Source organism: Cavia porcellus, unplaced genomic scaffold (assembly GCF_034190915.1).
Source record: "Cavia porcellus strain 051 isolate PalLab524CR breed Dunkin Hartley unplaced genomic scaffold, mCavPor4.1 scaffold_20, whole genome shotgun sequence".
Classification (NCBI taxonomy): domain Eukaryota; kingdom Metazoa; phylum Chordata; class Mammalia; order Rodentia; family Caviidae; genus Cavia; species Cavia porcellus.
The window spans coordinates 43908727-43917481 of record NW_026947503.1 but is presented as its reverse complement, the minus strand read 5'-3'; the positions used below and the strand labels follow the sequence as shown (position 1 = coordinate 43917481).

The 8755-nt window shown below is 31.6% G+C and overlaps 1 pseudogene; it reads right to left on the bottom strand.

The window, feature by feature from the left end:
- Positions 1–7683: 7683 nt before the first annotated feature.
- On the bottom strand, positions 7684–8547 carry LOC100730379 (lys-63-specific deubiquitinase BRCC36-like; annotated as a pseudogene).
- Between the last annotated feature and the right edge of the window lie 208 nt (positions 8548–8755).

Genomic DNA, 8755 nt, shown 5'->3' with positions numbered 1-8755 from the left:
ACTTTGTATCTTGGCAAACAGATGATCAACCACTGACATATACAAATATTTACATACATATTTATTTTAAAAAATTAAAGAAAATTATTAAAGAAGTATACATCAGAAAGACTAAAACATAAAGGAAATGAAAATGATAAGAAATGTGATTAGTTGATGTTGAGTGCTCCACTAATACCTGTAAAGAAGATATGAGGACAAACTGATTAGAAAGAGACAAGTAATAAGTTAGAATCCTAGAATTTCAAGAAACATTTGTAGTAAAAGAAAATAAAAAGAATTGCAAGGTGCTGTCATAACAAAATATCACAAACTGAGTGCTATTAAAAATAGAAATTTATTGCCTTATAGCCTAATGTGCCCCAAGTACAAAATCAGTTTGTCTTCAAGTCTATCTTCCCAAAGACTCTACAGCAGATATGCTTCTATATTTTTCTTTCAACTTGTGGTGCTCTGAGATAGCCTTGGCATTGATTTGTGGAAACTACTCTAAACTAAACCTTAAACTGTTTTCTAAATAATATTACTGGCAAAGGTACCAGCAAGGATTTTGGGAAGATAATTGACTTTTTAAAAGGGATATTTGTTAAAAATTATTTCAAGTGAAATCATTTTCTAAAATGATGATGGAGAGAAGAAAGAAAGCAAGGTTTACAGTTAAAAGGAAAATTACCAGTGACAAATTTGTATGCAAAACTGCAAAGACAAAGTAATGTAGAAACAAAAAATCTAGTTAATTTAGAGCTAAAATAAGGAAATCTGGGTAATTTTTTTTGTATTTTAAAAATAATTGGCTATATAAAAACTGTTAAAACTCAGCAATCAGAAAATAACAATTTAAAAGTAGACAAAAGATTTATGTAGATATTTTACCAAAAACAATGGATGACAAGTAAACATATAAAAAGATATTCAATGTCATTTTCCTTTTATTTTACAAAAGTCTTTAACCAAAGATTAAGAAAAAATAATAGTTACAGAATGCATATCATTAACTTCAGAGTAGTTATTCGTAGAAAACCTAAAGATTTTTACAAAAGGAAACATATACCACAAACTTTAATTTTAGTGAATTAAGTAAAAATATTACCACAAACAAAAGAAATTCAATATTTGATATTTTAGGTCATTAGGAAATTGCAAATCAAATCAACAATGAGATACTAATTCAAGCCTTTCAAAGTGGAGCAAAACAAAACATAGGAGGTAGGGAGATAGATTTTTCTCAAATGGAAATGAGATCAAGAGATGGAGGAAGGAGCAGGAAGGGGATTTAAAAAAGGAATCGAGTTGCATCATGCACATGTACCAACTTCACACAAGGAATTGGCATCATCCTGTACTACAAATATGTACTCATTTTTTTTTTTCACAATGAAACTCACCTTTAAGTAATAAATGTGATCGGGGGGGGGGTAGAAAATAAGAGAAAGGCAGAAAGAAAGAAGGGAAACACATACTCATTTTTTTAAATCCCAAATACTGAAAACACTAAATCCTGGCAAGTATGTATATAAATGATATTCTCTTTCATTTTTGGGGAAAAGCAAAATGTCACAGCCACTGTGGAAAAAAAATTGGCAACTTTTTACAAAACTATGCTTCTTCTGTACTAATCATACTCACTGGCATTTTGTCAAAAGAATGGAAAAGTTTTGTATAAGAATTTTAAAGTTTATAGATGATCATCAAAGCTAGTAATTAAAGATGTTTTGAAACAGCTAAAATATAAATTTAGACAATGAAATATCTTAGGACTAATTATTGGTATGAAAATGTATGATTCCACTTATGTAGCATTCAAGAAAAAAAACTATGAAAATAATAAAAAGATTAGTGATTTCTATGGACAAGGTTTGGTGAAGGTAAACTACAGGGGTTTGTAAAACAATGTGACACTACATTGATGGGCATAAAACATTATACATTTGTCAAAATCAATAGAATGTACAACATCCGCACTAAAACCTAAAGTCTGCATTGACTTGGGTGATAATGATGTTTCAGTGTAACTTCATTGACTGTGACAAATGTACCACTGTGCTGTGTGCAATTATGTGTGTAACTGAAGAGCAAGTCCACAACTGAAAATGAATGGAAAAAGACCGAGAGAGTTAGCAAGGATTACTACATAAATTCATAATAGCTAAAGGAATAACTCACCAAAAGCTAAATGTATAGAATATTTGAAACTTAATTTTCTTATAATGGTATGTACAAAATATTATAGCTACAGAATGAAAGGTATTTTAAGGAATAATAAAAGATTTACTAAAATTAACCATTTGTTAGATATCAAAGAAAATTTTAAAAATCCAAAGAATTAAACCAGATAAAGTTTGATTGCACTAAAATTTGAATGCACTTAAATCAGAAATAAATGAAAAAGATAAAAGAAAAATCATATATAGAAATAAAAAGGTAGTAATATACTGCTATATTATTTAGCATAAAAGAATAAATTACCATGGAAATTCTGAAATATCTTCCACTTAATAATAATGACAAATAAACAAGTCCAAAAAAAATTAGTTTTGGTGCTGGGGATTGTACTCACAACCTCAAGCTTGCCAGGCAGGTGCTTATGCCACTGAACTAAATCCCTGGACCTATGTCAAAATTGGAAAGCACCTCTAAAGCTGTGGTTTAAAAAACCTCTATGTTTCAGATACTAATTTGGAAAAGTAAAAGTAAAATCTAATATTATATGCACCCATATTACAAAGTTAGGAAATTAAATTGGGAACATTCATATAAGTAAGTCTTAAAAGTAATATAGCAATTAATAAAATGGAAAGCAGGCACAAAAGAGGAGATCAACAAACATAAAAAAATTAGTGCTTTAAAAGTAAAGTATTTTTGGTAAAATTAAGAAAAAAATGAAATAATGCATGAATAACCAAGACTTAAATGAAAAAAATTGCCACAATTTTTATGGAATTCAGAAAGTTTCTAAGGAAATATTATGAACAGCTTTAAAAAATTGAAAAATTTAAAATCATTTATATTAGAAAACTAGTATATCAAAATATTCATAAAATCTAAATACTTTCATAAGGATTAAAATAATTGTATCTGTAACTAAACATTTAAAACCAAGAACAACTCAAGGCCATTGACATCATTTTAAATGCTACCAAACTGTTTAATACAAGAATAAAACAAATCTTAACAAAAGAGCCCCGCCAGAAGACTTCTGGTATGGCAAAGTGAGAAAATTAAAAACTATCCAGATGAGTAATGATAAAACTACAAAAGCTGTCAAAGCAATCATATATTGGAAATCAAAGGAAACCACAAATCAACCAAAGAAAACCACAGTATCAGTAGGAGTTTGTGAGTTTGCTTTCACCCATCAGTTCCATCAACATAGAAATTTAATGCTCATCACAGAGAAAACTGAGTTAACCAAAAATTCCACTGCTTAACAGGACCGACTTGATCTGCAGCAGAGTGCAAAAGAAATCTGTAACTGGCGACATTGTTGAAAATAATATTGATCTCAGTGTCAAACAAGACGAGAGCATGAATATAGAGCATACAGCCATGGTTGTGATACTGTCTAGAACATACATGGTATAATAGTTAGATTTTTAGGGTACAATTATAAAAAAAAGTGGTAATTATACAGAATCTAGAAAAAAAATCATCTGCATTTCTTACAGACTGTAAATCTGCATGCATGTACAAACAAAATAAAATGCTTAAAGTGATAATTGAAGGTCCTAGCCATTTTGAAATGTCTTGTTTAATAGGAGGTCTTCTGCACATGTAGATGAAACATCAGAAGGTCCAGAAGAAATGAAAAACTAAGAAAAAATCATATAATCTTTCTACACTAAATGAGCTCCAGAAGCAAAGCAATAATCTTTAGGCAAAGATTGGAAGTCTCATTGGCTTAATGTATTTGGGTAAGTTTTGAATCAATTTCTGGCTGACCATTGAATCTGACCATTGACTCATGAATTATACTGAAACATTCAGAAGTAAAAATGAAAATAAACTGAAAAATGGAGACACTTGGAGTAGTTAGACTATAAAATTATGCCACTTACACAGGCCACTTAACAAATATAAACACAGAAACAATAATGTATCTAGGGAAGGAAATTAGAACCTGGAACTTGGTACTATCGTTTATATCAAATGTCTATTTTCATTAAAAACATTGTAAGATATGCAAAGAAACAGGGAGGTGTGGTTCATGTGGGAAGGTAAGGCAATAAAAAATATCCTTAGGGATCTGGATATCAAAATTTTGACAAATACCATTGCCAGTATGATCAAGAAGAACTATGAATATGTTTAAAGAAATAACACATGACAATAACTTCAAAATTGAAAAAAAAATTTAAAATTAACTGAATGTGAATATCTGATATAAATATAACTGAAATGAAAAATCATCAAAGGGGCTTACTACCAGATTTAACAGGGCAAAACATAGAGTCATTGTAGTGGATGTTATGTTAAAATAAAATATCCACTTTAAAGAACATAGAGAAGAATGAAGAAAGAAATGTAAAAGGTGATTTAGGACCCTAAAAGATATCATCAAGTGTGTAAACATAAGCATAATTTTGTCAGGAAAAAAATGACAGAGGGTCAAGGAGCACAAAACATTATACAATGTGTACATCAAGGAATATCAACACATTCTATAAGTGCAAGCAGATTTGTACCTACACCTATGATAAACTGCCAAAAGTAAGGACAAATGTAAAAGAAAAATGGAAAGTAGCACAACAAAATGGTTCATCACATACAAAGAAAATATAATGTTATTAACATAATGCATGTATCATAAATGCAACGATATTAAAATAAGGCGATGTCGAAGTGATGAAATAATCTTCTCAAATTGTGTTTACATTTAGTCTAATTATATTTCAAACTTAAGGTGAAATACAGAAATTATTATATCAACAACCTGGGAGAGTTCACTAGTAGCAAAACTGCTTCAGAGAAATAATAAAGGACATTTTAAAGTTGAAAAAATGCAAATTCTTTTTATTGAAAATGTATATTTTCCATTTTATGTTAGGAGCGAAAAGGTGAATATATTCATGCAGTAACATATTTTTTCTACATGATTATCATTACTGATTTTTTCTTTTTTGTTTAAAATTTTTCATGGCACTGGTGTTGGATATGACACCCAAAGCATAGATAACTACACTCACACTATTTCAAAACAGAAACTAGGAACTTTTATTGCTTTTCTGTGTTACTAGTTTACAAGTACAGAAGATACATATATGAAACAATATTCTTTTATGGTCTCATGCCTTACACTTATTTTAAATATTTCCTCTGTATACATTTCGAATTACACTAAACAGTGCTATAGTTGTTATTTTTACCGTCAAAGTTTAGAAAAATTGTGAGCAGAAAGCCTACTGTACTCATCTGTAACTTTGCTTACAAAGTTTTTAATTCTTGATAGTTTATTCATTCTTTTATGGTTTTCCTTTGGTAAAATTTTTGGCTAGTTTTCCTTAAAACCAGTTCTCTTATTTATTTTTTCATTTGAGAATGACTTGAATTGTCCTGGAATTCTGGATGACATTTCAACTTGTATAAGACTCTGGGTTGACAGTTCTTTGTGACCTAAAACATGTTGTACCAGTCTCTGTGGTTTCTAATAAAGCGGTACTGTCATATGAATGTATTCCTCCTTTATTTAATATGTCATGTTTGTCTATGTAGCTTCAGGTATTTTTTTCCATTCTCCTTCATATTCAAAAGTTCTTGACATGTCAAGTTCTGCATGAATATTTTTTTATTTAAAACTTACATATTTTTATTTTGCAGTAATTATAGGCACAGTTGTAAAATTAGTAGCATTTCATGTAAACTTTTTCTTGCTTTCCTCCAATAGTAATGTCTTTCAAGGTGTAGTGCAACTTTAAATTCGAGGTATTGACAGTGGTCTGATATAGCTAAACATTACATTTTTCAGCATCATCAGATTTTGCATGCATATATTTATATGTGTATAGATTATACAATCTTAGCAAAAGTATGGATTCATATACTCAGCACCACAATTATGATATAAAACTGCACCACTGATAGAAAGGAATGTGTTGTGTCATCCTTATGTAGTTTTACATAAATCACATCCCATCGGTCCCCTTTCTTTGCAAGTCTGTTTCTATAATTTTAGAATTTGTTTCTATAATTCTAACATTTTAAAATTTTTATTAAATCATGAAGTATGTGACCTTTGTAGATTGTTTCTCATTGATCATTAATGCCTTTGAGGTTCATTTCAGTTGCAAATGTTAACAGTATGTTCCTTTTCATTTCAGAGTAATATTTCATGGTATAGATTAGATGATTTGTTTAACCAAGTGCCCATCAGAACATCTGGATTATTTCATGTTTTTTTTTTTGTTGTTGTTGTTGTTGTTTGTTTGTTTTGTACGAGGGATCGAACTCACAACTTGGGGCTTGCTAGTCAGGCACTTATGCTGCTGAGCTAAATCCCCAGCCCTATTTCCTTTTCTTTATTATTACACATAAAGCTGTTATGACATTTTTTTGTTTTCGTGTTAACATAAGTTTACATTTCTCTGGGGAAAATGTTTGCACATTAAGTGTATGTTTGCCGAATCGTATGGTAAGTGTATGTTTAGTATTTTTTATTTTATTGTATGAAAAAACAAAATTTCATAATTAGAGAATAACAATATTTGGATGTATACTGCTATCTTTAAAGTAGTTACTTTGATTACATCAACCAAACAGGTTTTTCCAAAAAAGAAATAGATAATAATGTAAGTTTTTCTTTTCAAACATCTATATGCTAAAAGTATATTTAATTTTCTATGAAATATAAATTAAAATTTATAATTTTTAAAATTTTGATAAAGCCCAGTATTTCAAATGTTTCTTATATACTGTGATTTTTCAATAAATTTCAACAGTTTGTCTCTTAAAGATAGTTCTTTTTTCCCTTAAAATTTTTGTAGCTCACATTTAAATCCATAACATATGTTGAAGTAAGTTCCATAGCATGTGATGAGGTTGTGATTTTCTTATTTACTTATTTATTTTTGCCTATGGATATACAATTACTTCAACATGATTTTATTAAAAAGGCTACCTTTTCTGCATTAAACCACTTTTGCTTTTTGTCAAAATTAGGCGTATTTATGGGAGTTTTACTTCTTGTGTCTCTCTTCTATTCTTCTGCTCTATCTCTCTGCCAAGTCTGTCTCTTGTTTTAAATTTATACTGTCTTTACATCAAGTAATGTGAGTCCTCCAACTTTCTCTTCATCAGAACTGATTTAGCAATACACGGAGTAAGGTCATCTGTTCCCATTTTCTCTCCTGTTTTATTACAAACATTCAAAAAGTGCATTAATTTGAATTATTAGTATATGTTTATGATACATTAAAACTGTATGCATCTTGAAAAAGTTGTACATACAATAGCACATTTTAAACCATTGTTACTTCCTCTACCCCTCCCTGCCTTTCCATCTTTCCCCATTCTCAGTTCCCTTTCCCATATCCACAGTCTTCCACCTTGTTACCTGTCCTCTTTTATTTTGCTTTTTCAATTATTTGTACTTTGTGGTTTTCATATAAGAGAAATATGCCATGGTTTCTCTTGCCTCCTGTGTCTGAATTACTTTTCTTAGCAATAGAGTCTCAAGGTGCATCCATTTTCCTACAAATTATTAAAGTTAGAGAGTTTTTGCAGAAGGTCTTCCTTTTCTTATTTCAAATCCTGGAGTAGTTGTTGATTTTGCTCTCTTCTATTTTCCAACCACTGTAGGAGAGGCCTGCTAACAGCCAACATCTGACTGCACAGATTCTTGGTAAACACTGAGCCATTATGGATCTTGGTTACTGAGTCCAGATGTTTAAGGCTGTGATTCCTCCTGTAGGCATCCCATTCCTCCTGGAACAGAATCTTGGGCAACTCTACTGTTGATTCAAAGCACACTTTCCCAATGGAGATACAAGGTACAATATGAATTGGGATTTCAATTCTTTCATAGTCCGACTTCCCTTGGGTCTGTACGGACTGGAAGCAAGTATAGAGTATCTGGCCAGTCTTTGTGACTTTATCCTCAATGAAACAGGAAAAATTAAGTCCCACAAACCATCGATCCATTATCTGGTATGTGGCTTGTGTGTGCACATCAACGTGAGAGGGCCAAACGGTTATATGAGGATGAGAATGATACCAACTCACAATTCTCATGGGGCAAAATCCGTTACTTTGGCCAACCTCTCTGCCTCTGTTGCAGCCCAAGACAGTTGTTCTGGAGAAATTTCTACTCATTCCTTCCTCTTAACAGAATGTCGCAAGATGATGACTTTAAATGTGAACAGTTCTGAAGGCATCAGCGTTTTCAGCAATTCCACACATTTCAGTTCCAGTATGTACCAATCTGGACTTACTGTGTGTGTCCTCATTCAACTGTCCTACACAGAGCCGAATTACCTCCTCTTTTTCTGTGGTGAGCACATGGGTGAGGCAAACTAGAAACGCATCAGCAGAGAGATAAATCGCCTGCACAGCCATCTTTATGCCCTCGGATTCACTTCCTCTTCCGGTTCTTCCAGTCTGAAAGCAGAGTGCGCAGCCGCAGTAGCGGCCTGCTCCGCACCCTGTGACGTGTCCAGGCTCTGGCTAAGCCTGACCTTCAGCCTGCAGCTTTGCAGAGCATGACATGGTAAGGGCAAGGACAGCAGGCGGGTTAGGGTCAGTGTTGTGATGGCAGGCAAGTAAA